The sequence below is a fragment of the Petaurus breviceps genome, unplaced genomic scaffold (assembly GCF_028583685.1).
Source record: "Petaurus breviceps papuanus isolate PSGF00001 unplaced genomic scaffold, PetGlider_PUasm1.0 90650, whole genome shotgun sequence".
Taxonomy (NCBI): Eukaryota; Metazoa; Chordata; class Mammalia; order Diprotodontia; family Petauridae; genus Petaurus; species Petaurus breviceps.
This window is the reverse complement of record NW_027187299.1, coordinates 774275-799404: the sequence shown is the minus strand read 5'-3', so window position 1 is coordinate 799404 and position 25130 is coordinate 774275. Positions and strand designations below refer to the sequence as shown.

The window sequence follows — 25130 nt, the reverse complement described above, 5'->3', positions numbered from 1 at the left end:
CACTCTACTATACTACACTCTACTATACTATACTATACTATACTATAATGTCTGCTTAGTATAATACCCCACCATGACCTCCACCATCACTTCAGACATCAGTTTGGGACTGTCTCTAGTGGGGAGAATCTAACAAAGACCTCCAGCCTACCTAAAAAGAAGTAAACCTAATCCATGGAGACAGGCCCAGAGTATTTCTCTTCTCTCTGGTCATAAATAAGAGGCAGCATGATTTGGCAGAAAAAAAAGATAAATTTAGTGGTCAGAAGAGCTGGGTTCAATCTCAGTGGAAATGCCTACTGAGTACAAGCAACGTCCTAGGTTCCAGGGATAAAAAGATGAATTGAAAATTTACCCTGCCTTCCATGAGCATTCTCTTGGATTCTAGTCCTGCTTTGGCCATTTCTTAAATGTGACAAGGCATTTAACTGAAGTTTCCTTGTTTTCAAAATGGGGGTAAATATGGTTGCCTATTTTATCTACCTCAAAGGGCTACTGTAAGGATCATAGGAGAAAAGGTACATAGAATACTGCCTAACTGAAAGTCCTATGCATGTAGGCTAGTATTATTACAACTGCTAGTATCCTGCCTCCCAAACAATCTTGAGTTTAACTGCTTTGTACATATTTGTACTTATTTACATTTATTTATTTATTACATTTATATTTACATTTTATTTATACAGGATAGTTAGGTGGTACAGTGGATAGAGTGCTGGGCCTGGAGTCAGGATGATCTGAGTTCAAATCTGGCTCTGGACAGTTTGCCTCAGTTTCCTCAACTGTAAAATGAGCTGGAGAAGGAAATGGCAAACCACTCCAGTATCTTTGCCAGGAAAACCCCAAGTGGGGTCACAAAGAGTCAGCCATAGGGGCAGCTAGGCGGCGCAGTGAATAGAGCACCAGCCCTGGAGTCAGGAGGACCTGAGTTCAAATACGGCCTCAGACACAACACCAAAAAAAAAAAACTAGCAGTGTGACCTTGGGCAAGTCACTTAACCCCAACTGCCCTGTCTTCCCCCTCCAAAAAGCAAAAACAAAAACATAAAAAACCGAAGAGTCAGACATGACAACTCAGTTACAATAATATATTTATAAACATACTTGTTGTCTCTCATAAGCTCCTTCTCAGCAGAGATTGATTCATTCTTTGTATCGCAAGTTCTTAACACAGTGCCCAGTATTTAGTAGGTGCTTAATAGGAGGCCATCACTTTGGCCTGTGGGAACTGGAAGGAAGGCAAGATACGGGTGGTAGTTAGTTGTTCATTTCAATGGATTCTCCTCCATGTCACCCCATAGTAAAGGTTGGTTGGTGAAAGAAGGTTCAGCTGATGAAGTTTGGAAGTGAGAATGAAACAAGGGAGATAGTGATCTCCTGGAGGGTTGGGACTGTCGCCTTTCTCTTTCACATCCTCAGCACCTAGAACAGCTCCTGGAAAGTAGCAGATGTTTGGTTATCCATCTGAATCGAGGGCTAAACTCCTCAAGATGCCTCCACCAAGCAGCTTCTTTGAAATCCTATGGAAACTGCTTGATATTGTGGCTGAGTTGTTTTCAGTTGTGTTCAACACTTTGTGACCCCTTCTGGGGTTTTCCTGGCAAAGACACTGGAGTGGTTTGCCATTTCCTTCTCCAGTTCATTTTACTGATGAGGAAATGGAGGCAAGCAGGCTTAAATGACCTGCCCAGCGTCACACAGCTAGCTAGAAAGTATCTGCGATCACATTGGAACTAAGGTCTTTGAGAAAGATGACTTCAAGCCCAGCATGCTATCCACTGCACCACCTAGCTGCTGGGCCTGACTTCCATTTTTAGTGATTTTTCCATATAGAGAAAAATGGGAGCAAGTTGTGCCTGAACTAGCCAAGAGGACAGAAGGACAACCAGAAGGCATGCCACTTGAACCAGAAGGCATGAGAACCCCCAAGTGGAGTTCTTATAAATGAGCCCCTGAACAAACAGGTTTGGAAGTTAGTAACTTATCTAAGAGTTCAGTGCTGATACAGTGGGAGGTTTAAATTCTTCAATGTTCCCATCTATTGCCCCAACAGTCAACAGAAAGGCTATGGGATAGTTATAGGATAGGATGGGATGAATAAGGAAGACAAGACCTGGAGAAGAAAATATCACAATTTAAAATTGTCCAGAACCTTCCCAATCATTCTATCCCATCTTGTTTCTAATTCCTGACACATATTTCAGGAGAAAAAATTGGACCATTTTCTTTCCAAACTAGATCTTTCATTTCTAATTAGTTCACACAAACACCAAACTCTATCAGTTGACAATCTGCTCTGGCAAACAGAACAGGAAATTAATAGATAGACACATAATTAAATCAAACTAGATGAAAATGTGAAGACTTTAAGTAAAAGTGAACTCACAGTGAGTGGGCTATATTTCTCCCCAGAGTTGCTATCATGAGAACAAGGAATCACAGGCATGAGGTTACTTCCCTCCCCATCACAAGTGAAAGAATGCAAGTCCAATGCTTTATAAATGTTGACATCATGGAGAAATGTCAGCTACTGAGTAGGAGCAAAGTCCAATGGGACTGATGATTTTTCACTGATTCCCCAATATCAACTCAATCTCTCAATATAGTTTGAGGGCAGGAAAATCTCCCACTGATTTACCTTTTGTCTGTTTATATGACAACCAGATCAACATCTATAATAATGGGAAACTATTTCTATAAGGTGCACAAAGGATCTAGCCCAATCCCTGTATTTTATAGATGAGAAACTTCCAAAGAAGATACATGACCTGCCTCAGGTCACACAGATCAGGGATGGGAATTTAACCCAGATACTCTTCCTCCAAAATTGTGCTTTCTCCCCTATATCAAGCTCTCTCATGTTCTTTCCTGAAAACTGCCTGTAAGGTAATTAAGTAAAAGTAGTAAATAATAACTAAGATTTACATAGAGCTTACTACGTGCCAGGCATTCTGCTAAGTGCTTTACGGTTATTACCTTCTTTGATCTTTACAACAACCCCAGAAGGTAGGTGCTGTTATTATCCCCATTTTACAGATGAAGAAACTAAGGCAAATAAAGGTTAAGTGACATGCCCAGGGCCACATAGCTAGTAAGTATCTGAGACCAAATTTGAACTCAGATCTTTTTGATTCCAGTCCCAGAATTCTATCCACTGTGCCAACTAGATGCCCTATTATCACTGTTCTCATTTGATAGATTAATAACAATAATAATGATAACTTTCATAGCACTTCATGCCAGGAGCCTTACAATTATTATCTCATTTGATCCTCCCAACAACCCTGAGAGATAGGTATTATTATTCTTCCCATTTTACAGATGGAGAAACTGAGGCATGCAGAGGTTAAGTGACTTGCCAAGGTCACACATCTGAGGACAGATTTCAACTTGGATCTTGCTGACTGTAGACCCAACACTCCATTCCCCAAACTACATAGCTGCCCCCTCATTCCTTATTTCACAGACGAGGAAACCACAGCTTAATACACTCAGACAGCTAGGAAGCAGGAAGCATCAGTTCCCAAACCAGAGCTTCTAACCCAAAGCCCAGGGCTCCTGCCTTAGAACTGAGTCCCCAAGAGGAAAGAAGCTACAGGACCAGAGGGCATGCATTGCTAACTGCTAATTATTCCCTATGCAAATGCTGGCAGTGCCCGTCCAGGTGGAACTGAGGGTAACTGTTCCCCTGAAAGGAAAAAATGCAAATTTGTTTCAGTATCACTTTCAAACTTCCTGAGTCGATCCCCTCTGTGGAGATTGACTCAGAACCCCTGCAACTCCCACATCGATTGCGTTCCCTCCCCAGCTACTGGTCTCCACCACCACCCTCCGCTTCTCACTTGGGTCCCTTATTGTAAAAAACAAACTTTCTTAGGAAGATTAAATACCCTTACAATGCAGGCTATAATTCCTAGTCATTGCTAGCCAGTCTCTGAACCATCTTTCTGTAAGAGCTGATACGAATATTAGTATCTAGATCTTTTTCCTCCTTCCCCTTCTGATAGGAGTGAGCTCATGTCTGTATAGTGCTTGTAACTTTTCAAATTTTCACATTTATTATTCAATCTTATCCCCATCGTAGCTCTATAAGGGAAGTGGGACAACTATTATCATAACCCAATTTTACAAATGAGAACCCTGAAGCCCAGGCAGGTCAAGTAACTCACTTTCAGTCCCACAAAGAATTGATAGCAAATTTAGGATGAGAATCCAATCTTCCCTGACCCTTATCTGGATTTTTTCCCCCTAGCATTCTTTCCAGGGCTGTTCATCATTACCAATCAATCAATGAATAAAATTTATTAAGTGCCTACTATTTTCTAGACACTGTGCTAGGCTCTGGGGATTACAAACACAAAGAACGAAACAATTCTGCACTCTGACATTCTTTAAAGGAGAGACAATAGGTACATAGGATGTACAAATAAATACTAACTAACTAATAGCTGGGGGGGAGGAGTTAGGAAATTCTTTCCAAATTTTTTAACATTATAACCAGCATTATCATCATCATCATCATCATCATCATCATCATCATCTGCATTAATTAAGCACTTTCTATGTGCTGGGCACAGTGCTAAGCACCAGGGATACAAAAAAGGCAAAAACACACCCTGCCCTCAAGGAGTTCCTTGTTTGCATATGACATTATATGAGATCCCTCACTGCCCAGAGACACTGGTTTAAGAGAACAATTTATTTTTTTTTCCTTTTTTGGGGGGACAGCACAATTGGGGTTAAGTGACTTGCCCAAGGTTATACAGCTAGTTTGTGTGTGTGTGTGTGTGTGTGTTTGTGTGTGTGTGAAGTGTCTGAGGTCACATTTGAACTCAGGTCCTCCTGACTCCAGGGCTGGTGCTCTATTCACTGCACCACCCCTAGGAGAACAATTTAAACAGCAGTAATATTGTAAAGACAAATAACTTTGAAAGCTTTGGAAATCCTGAATAAGGATCAACCCACTCTTCCAAAGGACTGAAGATGAATCACTCTTACCACCTGTAGATGGTGAGGTGATGAATTCAGGGCACAAAATAAAACACATCTTTTCTAACATGACCAGTGCAGGAATTTGTTTTGCTTGACTTTGCATATCTGTTACATGGGTTTTTATTCTTTTTTCTTCTACTGGGAGAGGGGTAGAAGAAAACTAGATTATTATTGGGTTGTTTATTTGTTTTTTAAGACACTGGTTGTACTCTTGAATTTTTCTGTTAGGTCCTGAGAAAACACCTCAATGGGGATCACAGTATTATAGGGTTTAAAACATAAAGGGACCTTCTAAATCATCTGATCTAATACCTCTTATCGTTTGCTGTTATTGTTCAGTCATTTTCCGTCATGTCTGAATCTTTGTGACCCCATTTGGGGTTTTCTTGGCAAAGATTCTGGAGTGGTTTGCCATTTCCTTCTCACTTTACAGATGAGGAAATTGAATCAAACATGGTTAAGTGACTTGCCCAGGGTCACACAACTAGCACATGTCTAAGGCTAGATTTGAACTCAGGAAAATGGGTCTTCCTGACTTCAGACCCAGCACTATCCACTGCGCCATCTAGCTGCCCCTTTTCATTTTACAAATAAGGAAACTGAGGCCCAGAGAGATGAAGTGACTTACCCAAAGTTATGTACCGTGTTTCCCCGATAATAAGACCTATCCCGAAAATAAGCCCTCCGTTTACTGTGTAAGATTCCTCGAAAATAAGCCCTCCCCCGAAAATAAGCCCTATTGAGATTGCTACTGTAGTGAAGGTGATCCCCTGCGCTACACGCTACATCATGGTACCCTCTGTATGCACCGTCCCCCCCCCCGTGAAACGCACGCCGCACTCCGAGCTGCATCCAATCAGAGCTGCAGCAGTGAGCGCGTCATCCTGTTCTTCCCCAGTGATTTGCTTGCTGGCGCCATTGAGAGCAGTGCCGCGGAGGAGAGCTGAGGCAGGACAACATAAGCCCTCCCCTGAAAATAAGTCCTCTGGTGTTTTTCTGTCCCAAAAAAATAATAAGACAGTGTCTTATTATCGGGGAAACACGGTATATAGTTGGGACAGAGCCAGACTCCAGGACCAATAACCCAATTCAATTTTCTTTCTACTAACTGTCCTGTGCTATTAGGTGTCGTCCCTGAAATGTAAGTCAAGGGGCGGCCAGGTAGCACAGCGAGTAAGAGCACCGGCTCCAGTGTTGAGAAGACCTGGAGATCGAATCCCGGGCTCAGACACTTAGCACCCACCCAGAAACACCTGGCCGTGTAACCTTGAACAAGTTACTTAACCCTAATTGCTTAGGGGTAGCCAGGTGGCTCAGCAAGTAAGAGCACTGGCTCCAGTGTCAGGATGACCTGGATCAAATCCGGGCTCAGATACTCAGCACCACACCCAGAAATAATAACTGGCCGTGTAACCTTGAGCAAGTTACTTAACCCCGATTGCTTTAAAAAAAAAAAAAAAGAAATATAAGTCAACAAATTACAGGAAGAAAACACCAAGAGTTCCCTCTCTGAGCTGCTGCTCAGGCACAGCCCTTAGATAATTGTTATTTTGATCCTTTCTTAAAATGGCAAGGCAACAGAACTAAATGGATGTTTTCCCCCTTTTTTTTGCTTGGCCTCAGGATACAATGGTTTTCATTCCCTAATTCAGTGTTTAGTCAAGAAACCGTGTGTGTGTGTGTGTGTGTGTGTGTGTGTGTGTTTGTGTGTAGAAACACTGATATGGGGCTATCTATACTAATGTATTTTTTTTAATCTATACCTGTGAGTTCACTGGCATAAGGAACTTCCAATAAGGAAATTCTCTCTATTAATGCAGATTTGCAACTACTCTGCAATTTGCAGTCTTAAAGAATAACACAAGGCACTGAGAAATGATCTTAGGCCAGCCAGGATATGGCAGAGGAGGGACTTGAACCCAGGTCTTTCTGATGCTGAGGGTAGTTCTCTGCCCACACTACCTCTCCCATTCTTGTGTACATATCAGTGTATATATGTGTGTGGATGTGTTTGAGTACTCTAAGCAGACATTCATATGTGAAAATGCAAGGATACATGAACATGTGTTAGACATGTCAGTCTACCCTACAGTGGCTGATTTGCTAGACTAGGTTCTTGGTTGGAGGTTCAAATGGTTAGGCTTGTAACATTAAAGACAGACAAGATGGTGGCTCTTGGGACCTAAAATGACCAAGTGAGGGACTCAGATTGTTTCAATATTATCCAGCATACAGCAGCAATAGACAAGAGCTTTCATCTCCCGATGCCAAAATGGCACTGCCATTGACCAGGTAGTGATCTCTTGGAAAAAGAGAAATAATTGGCTTCCAATTCATGAAAAGGGAGCACTGGCCCTGGAGTCAGGAGGACCTAAGTTCAAATCCAGCCTCGGACACTTGAAACACTTACTAGCTGTGTGACCTCGGGCAAGTCACTTAGCCCCAATCACCCTGCCTTCCCCTCTCCAAAAAGGCAAAAAAAAAAAAAAATTTTTTTTTTTCAGGAAAAGGGAAATTCCTGGAGCCAAAGGCAATCCAGGACTTTTGCAGTGAGGCTCCTGGAGAAGCTATCCCTATGTAGCTGACTCTATCTTGGATCCAGATAAGATGGGATAAGAATCAGTCTATCAAGTATTTGTCTAAAGTCTCCTATGTGCTAGTCACTCTCAGCACTAGGTATTCAGAGACAAGAAAAGAAATAGCCCTGGCCTCAAGGAATTTACATTCTATTGAAGGGTACTCTCCTGAAGTGAGAAGTTTCAGGAAAAATCTAGTGATTATGAAAGGTATGAGAGGAAAGGTGCTAGTTTTGATATTTTGGGGCTGGGGCCTCTATAACCAGAAAACACACTTTGTATAGTTCCTGTGGCCCACTCTCTATGACGGGTGCAGATTGTTTACATAAAGAGTAGAGAATTCTCCCCCCCCTGCCCCACCAGGACTTTCCTCACCACAAACCTCAGACGCTTACGAAGGCGTGTACAAGGTGCTTGCTTCAGAAAGAGTGGGTTGAACTTGTTTTGTTCCCTCTCATAATAGGTGTTCTTTTTTTAAACATACGCAATGATAACAGCCCTGTGAGTTCCACTTATGCCTTTGTCCTGGGGATCTCCAAAGCATCTTCAAGATCTTATCACACTTAGTCCCTTAGCAACTTCCTCAGGAAGACAGGTCTTATAAAGCAGGCATCAGATGAGACTGGGAGAAGAAAAGCCAAGGCCAAAGGGAGGCTATCTGCCCTAAGCTCCACTGGATCAAGGCAGGCATTCTTCCACTAGACAATTCAGTTACTCAGTTCAATTCAGTTACTTAATTAGATTCTTTTCTATTCAGTAAACATTTAGTAGATGCCTACCATATGCCAAATACTATGCTGTCTACTGGAAACACAAAGAAAAATAAAATAAAGTCTTTGTCCTCAAGGAGTTTATATTCTATTGAATCATAGTGACCACAAAATTGAATAAATTTAGGGGTAGATGGGAATCATCATTATTGTCATCATCATCATCATCTTAGCCCACATTAATATGCACTTAAGGCCTAGAAATAATTTTATGACCATTGGCACAATTGATTCTCATAATAATCCTGTGGAGTAAGTGCTACTCTCCTTATTTTTACAGATAAGGAAATTGAGATCCAAGAGATTGATTGTCATGTTCAAGATTACACATTTAGTAAGTGTTTGAGCAGGATTTGAACACAGGTCTTTAAATCCAAAACTCTATCCATTATACCATCTTTCACGCTCAAAGGTAGTGAGAGAGACACTCTGGTACACTAGGAAAATATCACTGCTAGAATCAGAGGCCTTGAGTTCAAAGCATGTGTCTGACACATTACCTGTATGAGCTTGAGCAATTCATTTAACCTTTTGCCTATTTTTCCTCTCCTCAAAAAGGAAGGGGTTAGACTAGCTGGACTCTAAGGTTCCTTCCAGCTCTGTAGCTTTGATTCTATGAGTCATATCTCAAAAGCAGGGATGTAATTTTCCTAATTTATCTACAATCCCTTAACAAATGACAAATGGCATGAATTTGGAAAATGGCAACCAGGGGTAGGAGTGCCATGATTGCCATGGTTGCATGGCCTCAAACCAGAGAGCTGCTAACTCATCCGACACAGGAAACTGACCACATGACCTCAGTTCTCACACAGATGAACAAGCTAAACCAGAAACAGGACTGAACCCTATTGACTTCAAGCCAAGTCACCGAGTCCCACATTCAAGGACCAGGTTGCATGCTAAGCCCCAATGAAAAATGATACACATCCACCCACAAGACGAAAGGTAAAATGTGGTTTTTTCAATCCTTTCAGTTTTAACGAAGATTGGGGTTGCAAGTGAAATAAGTTTCCTTCTTTTCAAGACTGGGCCTCAGGTCGACCTCTTTGAAGGTCTTTTAAGGTCAAAATGAACTCAGAGAGAGAGAGAGAGAGAGAGAGATGAATACCCATCATAGGCCTCTCTCAGGAACTGGGTAGCTTTTGTTGAGGAAGGAAGTAAAGGGGAGGGTTGGGGTGGAGAGAAAGTGAGAGAGGCTTTTTTTTAATCCATCTTTTATTCACAGCTATGAACCTTTAATCAATTATAGATGAAGCCTAAGAACTTTTTTGAATGCTAATAAAGGCACTTAGACCAAGTGACCAGAGGAAAGCCTAAGTATTCCATATAAAATGTGCTTTGGCTTCTTTTGCCAAATAATTACTTCAAAGTAGAACAGGATAGCACCTACTTGAAGGTCCAGGAGAGTAAAGAGGAAGTTCTGACCAATTGATGAGTGCTCCATGATCACCTTGACGAGATGACAGAACTGAACCTTTGCCTGAAGGGCATGTCCAGTACAGGTACAGTGAGACCCACTCCTTGCTGAGGGTGGAGCTCCTCTTACTGGTGCCCGGTGACTGGAGCTATCTCCCAGATTACTGTTCACAGAGTGGAGGAAGATCTTCTCTTTTATTGAAGGAGATGCCCCCTAACACCCAGGTGATAAGCAAGTTGTGAAAATATTTGCTCCTTTTTTATTTTTTGAGATTCCATAGACAGATTAAAAACATGCACCCATAGCAGAACACAAAGAGAATCTCTCATTCACACCGTTTCCTTCATAAAACAGTACGTAATAAATTCAACACATTGCTTTCAAAACTGTGCTACTTCTCCGCAGTTTCCTTCTTGGTTTCCTTCTATTTTCTTATGGGCATTTTAAAATATCCCAATGGTCCTCTTTTGGGGGGCATCATTATTACTTAACCCTCGACTGCTCTCTCATCTTATCCCAGTTAAAACAGGGGGGAGGGGAGAGGAACAGTCCTTGTAACGAATAAATATAGACAAAAGTGACAAGTTTGCAGTGGCCATGTCCAAGAATCTGTCTCTTCCTGGACTTTGGCCCCATCATCTCTCCGTCAGGAGGTGGGCAGCATACACTTCATCACAGGTCCTTGGAGACATGGTTAGACATTGTTCTGATCAGAGTTCTTAAGCCTTTCAAAGTTGTTTTTCTTTATAACATCGATTTCCTTGTATAAATTGCACCTGTTCTTTTCCCAAGCTTCCTCTCCTTTGGACTTTTGTACATGAATTAATAAAATATGGAGTGGAGGGGTTTCTTCTTGCTTCCCAGGAGAAGATGTAGATGTTGGTCTCCCCCAAGGTTTTCTCCCTTTTGCTCTTCTCCCTTTTCATTTGATCTCATTAATTTCCTCTCTGCATCAGATCTCTCTAATCCATCCTCCACTCAGCTGTCCAACTGATCTTCTTAAAGCATATGTCTAAACATGTCATCCCCCTACTCAATAATCACTCATGGCTCCCTATTACCTCCCAGGTCAAATATAAAATCCTCTGTTTGGCTTCCTGACCCCTTCCTCCCTTTCCAGTCTTATTATCTCTTACCCCTTTCCATATATTCTGCAATCTGGTGCCACTGGTCTCCTTGCTATTCCTCACACAGGACCCTTCATCTTCTGACTTGAAGTGTTTTTACTCACTGATATCCATGCCTGGAACACTCTCTCCCATCATCTCTGACCCTTACCTTTCCTGGCTCCCTTCAAACCCCAGCTAAAATCCCACTTTCTACAACCTCTCCTCTAAACTACCCACAACTTATCCTCTATATATCTCATTTGTACATAGTTTTTTGCAAGTTGTACCCCTCACCAGACTATGAGCTTTTTTGAGAGCAAGAACTAGGTTTTTTTTCCTCTCTTTGTATTCCCAACACTTAGCACAATACTTGGAACATAGTAGATGCTTGTTGATGGTTGACTTTTCTGAATTTAAGTCATAGATTAGCAATCCTGAGAATGAATTATTTCCAGCTCTGGTGATTACCATACAGGTAATTCTGATTTTGAAAGTTCCCAAACTCGAGAGTTTACAAGAGATGGGGAGTTCCTGATTTTGAGAGCTGAGTATCTATCTCTCAGAGATAGATTTTCCCACATTTTGCCTATTAAAGAAGGAAGATGACTTCCCTGAGTACTGAAGGACAAAAGTTATATCACTGGGGACCCAGCAGAGCTAGACCTTGCCAGTTCTCCATGGTATTCCTATGAATTGCTTGAAAAAGCTCAAGTGGAAGGTGAATGGGAAGTGTTTGTCAAGCAGTAACAAAATGTTTTCACCTTCTAGGGGCAGGAAAAAGAAAACAAGCATCTATTAAGCACCTACTGTATGTCAGGAGAGGTGATAAGCACTTCACAAATATTATATCATTTTATCCTCAGAACAATCCTTGGAGGTATTATTGTCCCCATTTTACAGTGGTGGAAGCAGAGGCAAACATAACTGGAGTGACTTGGCCAGAGTAATAGATAAGAAGGCCAGATTTGAACTCAGGTTTTCCTGACTCAAAGCCTAGTACTCTAACCACACTCTAATGGACTGTGCACTTTAGGTTTCTATAGTGATTCAAGGATTCTCATGAGTCCTTGGAATCATTTAATTTCTGTTGGTGGTAGAGGAGATAAAAGCTGGCCTATACCTGATATCCCTGTAACACCCCCTCTGGACTCACTCTATACACACACACACACACACACACACACACACACACACACACGCACGCACGCACTAGCAAACTGAGTCCCAAGAAGGGATTTCTTCTCTAGGGATTCTATCATCCCTGAGTTTGTAATACTATCCCCCATGAGCCCCTAGACAGTACGCCCCACTTCTTCCACATCAATAAGCCAGGTGAGGGTTACTAGCTTTTACAAAGAAACATTGAGAAGATATAGCAAGGAAAGAAGTTACAAAAACCTCCCTCTATACTGGGAGATAGACTTTCCTATGGATGTACATTCATCTGCTAGGACACTGGGCTCACACTTCAAGTGGTTAGTATAAAACACACCCCACCACATTCAGGAATGTGTTTTCCCTCCTGTGCATTCATGAGGTATCTGGAGAGAGTGAGGTCAGAAGGAAGCACAAAGGTTCTGAAGCATACTTTTTTCTCGCTTCCATGAGTCCACACCTAGTTCACTTCTGGGTGTTGTGTAGCCAATGGACAAGTCCCTCTTCCAAATTCAGGATCTTAGCTGCAGAAGCAAACTACTGTTGGGCTGGATCCAGGAGGTCACTCCTCAGGCCTGGGCCCTCACCAAACTCAGCTGCTACAGCTACCACATCCGGTGGCCTCTTCTCTTTGGATGCCTTGAAATGAAAGATTCACTTCCCTCCAGTAGGCCACAAGCTATGAGCTCATGGCTTCCAAGGTGAGACTGTGTCTGAGATATAGCTGCTTCCCATTTGCTTCTTCCTTCCTTTGGTAAGAGACTTATGAGACTTTGAAAGGCAGCTGGTGTCTTCCCTTTCCCCAGCCCTCAAGCAGCAGGAGACCAGGAAAGTAGCTACTGAAGTAGTTAGTAGTAGTATCAGCAAGAAAGGGAGACCAGCTGAGATGAAAAGAGCTGGAGGGGAGGGGAGAAAGGGAAAGAAAGGAGGGAAAAGGAGAGAGGTGTGAGAGAGGGGAAGTGATGGAGAGAAACGGAGAGGGAGAGAGAGGAAGAGGAGAAAAAGGAGAGAGGGAGAGAGAAATAGCCAGACAGAGAATAGATACCAGAAAGATCTTGGCACTGATCCATCAATCAGGCTATAGAGCCACGCCTTCCACATTGCTGGAGTCAGGGGCAGAGCACCCTGGAAAATTCATCTAAAATTTTTGACCCTCCCTTTGTACCATAGAAGAAGTCTGAATTTTTTCTTTTATGGGGTATTTACAGGGCCTTATTATAAAATTTGGGTTAAGCATTTCTGAGCTTCTGAGTTTTTCTGTGTTGTCCATTGGTCTTCACATATTGTCTGCAGCTTTCCCAAAACTTCCCCAAAATTCCCATTTACAGCAATTCCTTATGCCAACCTACAATATATTGAAACCACAATGGGGAAAGTTGAGATGTAAAAGGGATAACTGCACTCAATAGAGGTCAAATGTAAGATAAGATCCTATTTATGAAGGCCTAAAAGAGACAAGAACGAGCTTCTCAATTCTGTGTCATGTTCTCCCATTCCTTTTTGTTTAGCAGCTTTTCTGTATGGGAACAAGACTACATGTTTCATACCTGATCCCATGTTTGTACTCTGGGTGCCTTTTTTACGGCCTCTCCTTTTGTTAGACTAGAGACAAAAACAGAATTGTTCCTCAGGAATCTGAGGCAGAAACACTGGGGATCCTAGTTCCCCTCTTAAGGAGAAAGGCAATGCCCAAAGTGGTGAATCAAGAACAGCATTTTGGCTAGATCATATTTTACAATGGGTACCAATGCAGACCTACATTTGGAGAAACCAAGACATAAACTTTAAAATAGAAGACTTTCCAGGACTGACCCTAGGCAAGGACAAAGAGTCATAGGGACATACTATGGGTCATCCCCTAGGATGAAATCCAGGCTTATTTGAGTTCAGAGTCTTCAGAAGTCAAAGCAGTTGGTGTTAGGCCATGGGTAACAAAATCTATCATAAGGAATTGGAGCCAGAGAAGACAAAAAGGCATTGAATCATAATGACTAGGGCCAAGGGTGGGATTCTGGGAGTTTTTCTAGTCAAACCAAAGGTACTGGATCTTCTATGACCCATAGCAGCTGCAAGTTCCATTCCCAGATGCTTTTCCCACATCTGATGTCTAGGAGATCATGCCTAATGGCCTGGAGATTGTGTTAAGTAATGCTTCATTTAAACTCTGGAGATCGCAATGTGAAGAGATGATTTCTCAACAGATTGAGTGCTGCTTTTCCAAAGTGCCTAATGTTTTCACAATCAATCAATCAATCAATCAAATGGAATTCATTAAGCAACTTTATGAGGTATACTTGGTACCACAAAAGCAAGGGAAACTAGACACCATCTCTTTTCTACTCATCCAAGTCTGGAGCTATTCATGCCATAAAATTAGACAGGAAAAAGGTTCCTTTGACCAATTTTTCTTCACCATTTTGCATAGCTCTGTGAGCCATGGAAAGTCAGGAAATCTGACCCTACGGGTTTTGAGACTTTTCCATAATCTATGATGGATCAAATTAATTGTGTCTATAGTGCCTTCCTTGAATTTCTACTTCCCCCTAACACAAACTCATAGGTTGGGTTCCCCAGGGAAGTGGATACTTTGAGGCTCAAGATAGACTGTGAGTTTGCACTTCTAAAATTATGGTTGTCAAGACCTCCCCTTATCCAGTGCACTTTCTGGTAACAGCTAGCCAATTGATATAATTAGCCCAATACAAAAGCATTTGTTGAGATGGTATAGTAAGAACAAAAATTTTCCCCATCAGTCTAGCGTATACTCTCCCACAATGCCCATAGCATCTGTGTAGCATGGGCACATACACACCATACACTGGTAAAGAGGCACATATGTAGGGGGTGTATGTGGTCAAGGCAATACACAGGAGGGATGATACAGAGACACAATGTCCTCTTTGTTCTCACTGGGCTTCATATCTCTACAGGGTAGGTCTCTCAGTTAGGTCTACTCCTCTCCATAGCTTGATTCTAGACAATCAGGGCTAATTCTCTCTAGAAATCATAGCTAGCTACCTCCTCTGTTACCAGGTGTTACACTCATCAAAGTCATCTGCCTGCTCTTGGCTGGGTGCAGTATTTCCTATTGAGCTAGTGGCTCCTGATGCTTGGATAGGGGAGGAAGGGAATACGCATTTATTTATGTAGCATCTATTATGTACCAGGCCCTGTGCTAAGTGCTTTACAAATATTATTTCATTTGATCCTCACAATAACCCTAGAAGGTAGGTACTGTTATTATTCCCATTTTACAGTTGAGGAATCTAAGGCAAACGAAAGTTAGGTGATTTGCCCAGGATCATTCATCTAGTGTCTAAGTCTGGATTTGAACTCATGTCTTACTGACTCTAGGTTCTATTCAGTGTACCTTTTAGCTGCCTCTGAGGGAGAGGAGAAGGAAATGGAGGAGAGGAAACTTCTTCCCACCTTGCTGCTTTCTGATGGACATGTAGCAAGAGGAAAAGCAAAGAGAAATCTTCTCTCAAGAGTCAGGTTCTTTTCGCATAAGTGAACTCTCTTCTCTGCTGCCAGGTGGTCACCCTCCTCAAAGCCCTCCTGATTCAACTTACTCCAGAGCTGTTAAGCTTACTTTTTAAAGGCAACCAAGATCACGACTGATCCTTAACCAGTCAATGGTAAGTTGCCTTCTAATTCTATCAAGTTTGGTCCTAAGAACTTTTTCTCTCCTTGTAAAGGGGCCAAAAGGAAAAAAAAAGATGTAAACCCTCCTTTCTTTACACTTTGTTTAAAATCTTAAAGCCAGGGTGGCTAGGTGGTGCAGTGAATAGAGCACCAGCCCTGGAGTCAGGAGGACCTGAGTTCAAATCTGGCCTCAGACACTTAACACAAAAACTAGCTGTGACCTTGGGCAAGTCACTTAACCCCAACTGCCCTCCAAAAAGCAAAAATAAAATAAAACCTTAAAGCCCCATTGTCTTACAACAGTTAGGCCAGGATGGAGGGTGGTGGAAATCAATTGACCAGGAGAAGCATAATCAACTCTCCCCTCTCCCACTACACATATATTTGTACCTTTGACCATAAACAGAACAAAAGAATGACCAGATGAGAAGAAGCATGGTCTAACAGGCAGTGCACTGACTTAGAATCTGGAAGTCCCACATCCTCTACTAAACCCCTTGGAATTTGGGGTAAGTCACTCACTTCACTGAGGTTGAGTGTTCCCATTTCCCAAATGGGGATGATTGCGTTCAACTCAACAAGAAGGTATTAATGGCCTACTCCTGCACCAGTATACAAAAGCAAAACATAGGAGCGTTACCTACCACTGAAGGGAAATAACTTTTACACAGGTAAGTCACTTATATAAGATATATACAAATTAAAAACAAAGGATTTGGGGGAAAATGGAGCATTAACAACTGGAGAGAATCGGAAGAGCTGTCTTATGGAGGTCATACTAGAATTGAATCTTGAAACGGACTAAAGCTGTCTCGAGAAAATGATAAGAGAAAGCATTCCAGGTCTATCGGTGATGGTTTGTGCAAAGAAATCTCAAGTACACAATAGAAAGTAACATGAAATCAGTCTTGGTGCCCGACAGTATAAAGGCTTTAAATGTCAAACACAAAAATCTGTATTTTATTCTAGACTTAATAAGGAGCCACTGAGGTTTCTGGAGCAGGGGATTAACAGAGTCAAGCCTGGGCTTTAGGAAACTAATTTAGGCAGCAGTGTGGAGGTTAGATTGGAGAGGGGAGAGACTAGAAACAGTGAAACCAATTAGGAAACAATAGCCCAGGTAAGAAAGGATAAGCACCAAGGGTAATGGAAATATAAAAGAATGGATGTGTGAGGTGTTACCCTAACTATCCACAAGGCTATTCTAAGTATGAAATGTGCCAATGTATGGAAAAGCTGTTTTAACTGAAAATTGTTATAAAAGTGTCTGCTCTTATTATGAGGGTTTGATGACAGCCATCACCACCAATGATGCATGGCTGCAAAGTATAGGCTCTGAAGAATGGGGAACTAACTGGGGGCCCATGATTTGAGAAATGGTAGAGCAAATTATGGCATATGAATTAAATAAAATATCATTATGTCATAAAAATGACTACTATGAAGAACTCAGAGGAACTTGGGAAGACTTTTAGAAACTAATGAAGAGCAGAACAAGAAGAACCAGGAGAGCAATTCACACAATGACCACAATTCCATGGGAAAACAATGATGAAAGATTTCAGAACTCTGATCCATGCACTGACCAATCACATCTTCAGAAAAGAGAAGTGACCCATCTCACCTTTATGCAGAGAGGTGGCGGGACTGCTGGTATGGAAAGAAGTATCCATTTTCAGACAAAGTCAATGTGTACATTTGTTTTACTTGACAATACTTATTTGTTACAAGAGACATTCCTATTGGAGGAAAGAGAGTTAGAAGTGACAACAATATAAGGGGGGAAAAAAGAAAGCATCAAAAATTTTTTAAAGAACCTAGAGTTTTTTTTAAATCTTATGCCCTGACTACATGTGTATAACCTTTATTTAATTGCTTGTCTACTCGAATAGGGGGATGGGGGAGGAGGAAGGGAGAGAATTTGGAACTCATAATCTTAAAAACAAATGTTAAAAATTGTTTTTACATGTAACTGAGGAAAAATGAAATACTAAATAAATTGTTTTAAGTTTTTTTTAATCTTATGCCCTACTAAGAATAGGTCTATCATATCATATTCATATACTCTTGTCAATAAAGATCCATAAAGTATTTTTTGATTGCCAGGCAACATCATAGACACAATTTTTAAAATTTTGTCTTTGCTCTCAAGTTTACCAATTAGTTAGACTTTCAAGGTCTCTTATAGCTCTAGATCTATATTCCAAAGCATATCTTACCATAATTACAAATCAATAAATTATCAAATCATAGAATGACAGCTGTAAAGGACCTTAGATCACTTCAAGTACAAATCCTCTCATTTTACATATCAGGAAATGGACAGACAAAATGGGGAAGTGATTTGCCAAAGGTCACAAATCCAGGCAGTATCAAAAGGCTATAGTAATAGAATAAAAACCATACTCATAAGAGCTGGGGAAATGAGAAACAAAAGCACAGAGGAGAGTGGGGCTGATCAGGGAAAGTTTCTTGGAGGACATGAGATTACAGACATGGATTCAAGGATGAAGGGGTCAGGAAGTTACTTCAAGGGGAAGGAACAAGATAGAGGCATGGAGGACACTTGCACACATGCAGCAAGTTCTTGTTTGTGAATATTTGCTGCACTGAATGAAGGTAGTAATGACCAGAACTGAGCTGGGGATGGTCAAATGGCCCCCCTTGTTGGATCAGGGTTAAGAGGTGGAGGTGAGAATGTTGAAAAGTAATTAGAGATGAGGCTTAGTACACATGGGAAGGTCAGTTGACATAGGTTAATTACACTGTTGGTTTGTTGTTATTTAAGTATCTGGAAATTTTTACAACAGAGAAAAGTGAGAGACCCAGCCATATGGCTTATGTTGAGAGAAGTTTCTTCACGGGAAGAATTCTCTCAAAAGCTACGTTGCACTGCTGAACATGGCGCCAGGATCATTAAACAGGTCCTCCCCATTCAGTCTTGCTCTGAGAACAAGTCGTACAAGTGATGAGTCAGCACGATTCAGGGAACCAACTGTTGGACTTGGACTCAAGAGTTATGGGTTTGAAACCTGGCTCCAGCACTTAGCTGCATGACCTTAAGTAAATTACTTAACCTTTCTGATTCTCAGCTCCCTCATCTATGAAACAGGAGTGATAATCCTGGGAAGTCCTTGCTTCCCAGGGTAGTTGTGGAAAAATTACTTGTTAAACCCGAAAGCAGTGTTTTTTCTTTTAATTTTATGTAAAGACTTTCCCTTTTTCTGTTTAGTTTTTGCAGTTGTGTCTGACCCTTTGTGACCTCTTTTGGAGTTTATTTCACAAAGATACTAGAGTGGTTTGCTATTTCCTTTTCCAGCTCATTGTACAGTTGAACAAACTGAGGCAAACAGGGTTAAGTGACTTGCCCAGGGTCACACAGCTAGTAAGTGTCTGAGATCAGGTTTGAACTCAAGTCTTCTTGACTCTAAACCCCAGCTCTCTATCCACTGCACCACCTAGCTTCCCACAAAAAAAAAAAAAAATCATACTGTACACCACTTTTTGTAAAACAATTTATGCAACTAATTTTCTTAGCTTATTTTATGTTGTGCTTGCCAAAAGGAGGACTCCTGAGAAGTATAATACATCATGGCCCTTTTAACTTCCACACAAAGACTGGCCAAAGTCAAAGTATATGCACTTTGTGTTCAAATGCAGCAAACAGCACGATGACACATAATTTATTTGTATCATGAGCTGGGAGCGGGGAGAAGGTGCTGAATGAGAGAGTGTTAGGGGTTAGGGATTAGATTTCTTGAATGACAGTTCATTAGGTTTTTACCTAATTAGGGTTCTTTGTTTCTTGGAGCCTGGAAGCAGCTAATCCCCATTTTGGAGAGATTGGAGAGGTTATGAGGATTGGAGAAGTCTAGTCCTCCATTTTGTGGGTCACATTACCCAGAAGTCCACCTATGGTTTTTAAGTGGATGCAGATCTACAGAGCAACAGAAACTACCGTAAGCTCATCTGGAGGAACCACTATGTGAGCTGAGAGGGGTGGGTTGTCCCCAGGTACTAAATAAAAATTTTTTAACCTTCCAAATTCATAAATTCTGGAGGAAAACACATGCCAAGGGGAATAGATGATGGTTTGTGTTTCCACAGCACTTGTTGCTAATAATCTACTCTGAATATATTTGATGTCCATTGGATGCTAAACCCTTTATAGAGAGTAAAGAGAAAAAGGCATGGAGGGGAGATTTTTTGCTGCCCTAATCCCTTGATAAGCACATCAGCTAAGCAGGGTCAGGAGAACAGTGGGAAAAACAGAGAACTGAAGTCCCAGATTCCCTACGCTTTAGGAGTTTTGAAACAAGTCTGTAGAATCATTGTTCTTGACTGGAACTCAACCATGGCTCTTGAACGCCAGAACAACTGCTCCAAGGAACAAAGACATAGATGGCTTCTGATCTGAATCCAGCTTTCTCTGAAGAGCACAGGCATAACCAGCAACACCAGGGCATCCCCAGTTCCTGAACACTGCCCAGGGAAAGCTGGGCTTCAAAGGACTCCAGCTGAGATGCATTATAAGGACATTAGAAGAGAAATAAATCAGGGTACTATGTAATTTTCAGTTAGCATTCATTTTTAAGGTTCTTTCTCCAATCCATATTATATAATGGCACTGGGGATACAAATATAGTAAATGAAAAAAATCACATTCCAAGGTAAGGGGTGAAGATTAACTTTGAAATAGGACATCCTCAATGTGACCTCAGGGTAACAGGCAAGTCACTACCCAGTTGTCCATTGGCTAATGTTTTTCACCATCTCATAGGATCCTAATGTCATAAAATGTAGAGCTGGAAGAAACCTCAGAGTCCAACCCCCATCATGACCAGAAATATTGGAAATGTTTCTCTACATTAGATTTCTGCTCCTTCATAGTTAGCCATTTTCCCCAGCCTTTAGAAAATGGTATCAGGAAGGTGTCACTAGATAGATGAGGGAAAAGGAAGAACAACAAGCATTTTCCCCCAGAGAAAGTGAAACATTTTGGGGGAAATGTGAAAATTCTATGTCTCTGCATCCCCAGGTGGGCTTGGAGGCCTCCTGAAGGACAGTCTTGCAAGGTATGTGTAGCAAGAATCTGAACTTGTTTTTTCTCTCCAACCCTACCCCCCAAACTTGATTCAAGGTAGTTACTTAGCATTTATAGTATCTCTTTTGTCATCAAAGTTTTAATCACCTTGTGAATTTTATAATTCACTTTCACCACACAAAATTGTACCAGGGAAATTTTCCCATTTTTTGGTCCCAGCTTGTGATTCCATCAGAAATCCAATAAGAAATAGATACCTCCCTCTAAAAATGCAGATCAGCAACTGTTCTGCAATTTATTTATTTTTTAATGAATATAAGCTGTATTACATCAAGTAATAAATACATACAAAGATGCACGTGACAGTTTTAGTCATTTATCCAGATTTTTTTTTTCATCATTCTATGGCAAACTCAAGACCTGAAATCTACAGTCTTCATCTGAAAAGTAACCATCTGGGTTCTTAATTTTTTAGTAGGTTAATCAGTCCTCTGTATTTATAACATGCATTTTAAATTGACTTCAAAGCAGGAACAATCATGCAAATGCTCATACACCAAAAACAAGACAAAACAAAAAACCCATGTTATTTTTTAAAGCAGGGTCTTCCTATCATGTGGTCCTAACTGGGAGATGGTCAACTGCCAGTTGGCATTGACTCATGAAAATATCCTTAAGAGTTATTGGAGAGGGGCGGCCAGGTGGCGCAGTAAGAGCACCCGCCCCATAGTCGCAATGACCTGGGATCGAATCCCAGCTCAGATACTTAGCACCACACCCAGAAATAACTGGCCATGTAACCTTGAGCAAGTTACTTAACCCCAATTGCTTTTAAAAAAGAAAAAAAAAGAGTTATTGGAGATTCTGGAAAAGGTGCAAAAGAATGACAATTTGGGTGGTTTTAAGTGTACTCAAAGGAAGAAAAAGACTGGGGCAGGTTAGCAGGGCAGTAAACTAGAGTCAGCAACAACATAAGCAGAACTTTCTACATGCAATTTCTGGACTTGATGCTTTAAAAAAAAGTGATCTAGTTGTTCCTAACTACTTATAATGCAAATCTTAACTGCAAAATGGCCTTTTCTTCTATTCTTACAGACTGCGGTGGGGATGGGAGGAAGAAAAGGGGAAAGAATCCAAACTTTTAGGCCATTCAAAATAAGGGATTCATATGAATGTTTTGAAAGTCACCAGAGGAATAAGTGTTATCCTTTCTTCCTCACAAAGAAATGGAAAACTTTGGAAGTGAAGTGGGAGGATAGGGTCTTGCATTTCATTCAGTCTCTGCCAGGCATTCCCGGAATAATCCTCAAGCATGAATGATGCCTCCCTTTAGCCTCTCCATGGTGCTTTTGCTCCTTGCATACGTGGGTCTGATCTCTTTGCCCAGCTCCTCAATGATGACTAGGAGTTCTGCGTATTTGCTTTGGGGGCACCCCACTGCTCCTTCTACCCTGGGTGTAGCCTAGAGATGGGGGTCCATTGTCATTGATCAACTGCTGGTACTGGGTGGGGGCCGCTAGCAGAAGGAGAGTGGACACTCCAGCCGAGTTCAGGGAGGCGCCCCGCATGTGGGCGTTCAAGTTGGTCTTGTAAGACACGCCCGCAGGTCCCGAGATGCGGTGCAGCGCCTCCACGCCCGGGCTCCCCAGTCCACTTTTTTGTTTACGGCACCGGCAAATATGGCCATCCCTTAGAGAGACACCCACAATGCAGTATGGGGTCCATACGTCGCGGCCAGGGCCACAAAGTTTGCGGAGAGTGCAGCCCGGGGCCCCCGTCCCGCACGCCCCGCGCCCCGCGCCAGTTCTGCAATTTATAATCTCAGAGAGTTGACTGGGGGCTCTAAGAAGTTTGGACTTTTCCAGGACAAATCAGGGGTGGGGAACATGCAGCCTCGAGGCTGCCCTCTAGGTCCTCAAGTGCGGCCCATTGACTGAATCTCAACTTCACAGAGTGATAAAATAATAATAAATAAATAAATAATAGTATTTGTTCTGTAAAACTTAGACTCTGTCAAAAGGCCACACCCAAGGACCTAGAAGGTCACATGTGGCCTTAAGACCACAGGTTCCCCACCACTGAAAGCAGTAAGATGTGGGACTTGAACCCATGCCTTCCTGACTTGAGACCAACTTTCTATCCACTGTGCTGCACTAGCTCTCCACCCTCATGTTGCTGTTGCTTGTTTAGCTGTTTTCAGTTGTTTCTGACTCTTCATGACCCCATTTGTGATTTTCTTAGCAAAGATGCTGGAGTGATTTACCATTTCCTTCTCCAGCTCATTTTACAGATGAGGAAACTGAGGCAAGTAGGGTTAAGTGACTTGCTCAGGATCCCATAGGTAGTAGGTTTCTGAGGCCACTTTGAACTTGGGTCTTTCTGACTTCAGGGTCAATGCTCTATCCATCCTCATTTTTATCGGTAGAAAAATGGAAAAAATTGGGGCAGCCAGGTGGTGGTGTTGGGAGACCCAGGATGGGTTCCGGCCTCAGGTACTTGGCTCCCACACAAAAAATAACTGGCTGTGTAACCTTGAGCAAGTTACTTAACCCCAATTGCTTTTTTAAAAAAAAGAAAAATGGAAAAAATGGAGGTTGGTGACTTGGCCCAGTCATCTGTTCATCTCTGTCTGTTGCCGCATAACTGTCAGCCAGCAATTTTCCAGACGAGGTATACCTAGAATGAGCCTAGATATTAGCTTCTTCTCTTCTGAGAGAACAGAAGCCTTTCACTCCCAGAGAAGGAAATGCCACTTCACTATTGGAAAATAGAATGTCCCTGCTAGAGTTCATAGTGAGGTAACAATAGCCTGTGGAATAAACCAAGACCTTCAAATGCAGGCTCCTTCAAATGCCCTCTACATTGGCTCAGTGATGATGTTGGATGAATCATTGGACTTCTCTGCTGTGTCTCAAATGCCTTATCTTTGAAATGGGGCTAATGGCCTGATCTCACCTGTTAATATCCTTAAACATTTTAGTAACTAATTAAAGACATGATAAGGTGCTTAATGGCAGTGATGTCCAAGGTTCAGATACCAAGAAGAGAGGAAATGGGCTTAAGCTGAAGGCAATGGGGCAAAAGGGATTTCCTTTAGATATCAGGAGAAATTTGCTGATGATGAGTTAGCTAGGAAGGATGCCTGAGGAAGGTTATAGAATATCCCTCTATAATAATGATTATAATAATATTATTAATAATAAGACTATTTATATAGTACTTTAAGGTTTACAAAGGGCTTTACATATGTTAACTCTTTACAAAAGGCTGACTGGGAAGGGTTCAGGAATAGTCCTACCTAGATGATATCTACAGGGCCATCCCAGTACTATAATTCTTAAAAGGTGAATTAGAAGGTCAAATCTGGAAAAGACCTTAGAGGAAGGGGACTGCTAAGGAAAACACAAGACCTAGATTCAAGGTTCATAGATTTAGAACTGAAAGGGTCTAGGGCAGCTAGGTGGCACAATAGATAGAACATTGGCCCTGGAGTCTGGAGGACCTGAGTTCAAATCTGTTTTTCGAGTTCCTAGCTATGTGACCCTGGGCAAGTCATTTATCCCTGTTTGCCTCAGTTTCCTCATCTGTAAAATGAGCTGGAGAAGGAAATAGCAAGCCACTCCAATATCTTTGCCAAGAAAACCCCAAACGGGGTTGGACACCAGTGAACAACAGACTAAACCTTAAACTTTACAGACAAGAAAACTGAGACCCACAGAGGTTAAATAATTTAACAAAGACCCCACAAATAGTAAATGACAAAAGCAGGATTTGAAACTGCATGGGATCGATAGTTGGAATGCCAACTCTGCTATTTACTAGAGTCAGGTAGATGGCACAATTGGATACATGTTCAATAGTTTTACAGTCATGTCTGACTCTTAGTGACCCCATTTGGGTTTTCTTGGCGAAGATACTGGAATGGTTTGCCATTTCCTTCTCCAACTCATTTTACAGATGAGGAAACTGAGGCAGACAGTGTTAAGTGACTTGCCCAGGGTCACATAGCTGCCAAAGGAAGTGTCTGAGGTCAGATCTGAACTTGAGTCCTCCTGACTCCAGGTTCAGTACTTTACCCACTGCACCACCTCACTGCCCAGAGTAAGGAAGACTTGGGTTTAAATCCTGCCTCAGATGCTTAGCAGTTGTGTGACACTGGGCAACTCTCTTAACCTCTTTCAGCCTCAATTTCTTCACCTGTAAAATGGGGATAATAGTACCAACTTCACAAGTTTGTTGTGAGGATCAAAAGATATACCATGTAAAGAGCTTTGCATACCTTAAAGTACTATATAAATGCTAGTTGTTGCCATCATCATCATAATCATCAATCATCATCATTACTATTATTATTACCATATGACCCCAGAAGAGATATTTCAGTTCTCTGGGACTCAATTTCCTTGTCTAGAAATGCGA

General features: G+C 41.7%; 1 long non-coding RNA gene and 1 pseudogene across 1 annotated transcript in view; both read right to left on the bottom strand.

The window, feature by feature from the left end:
* The window catches only part of LOC138143580 (uncharacterized), a 186213-nt gene that overhangs the window by 120178 nt on the left and 40905 nt on the right, over window positions 1-25130 (bottom strand). The gene's annotated exons all lie outside the window — the stretch shown is intronic.
* Window positions 21928-23686, bottom strand: LOC138143598 (cyclin-dependent kinase 2-associated protein 1 pseudogene; annotated as a pseudogene).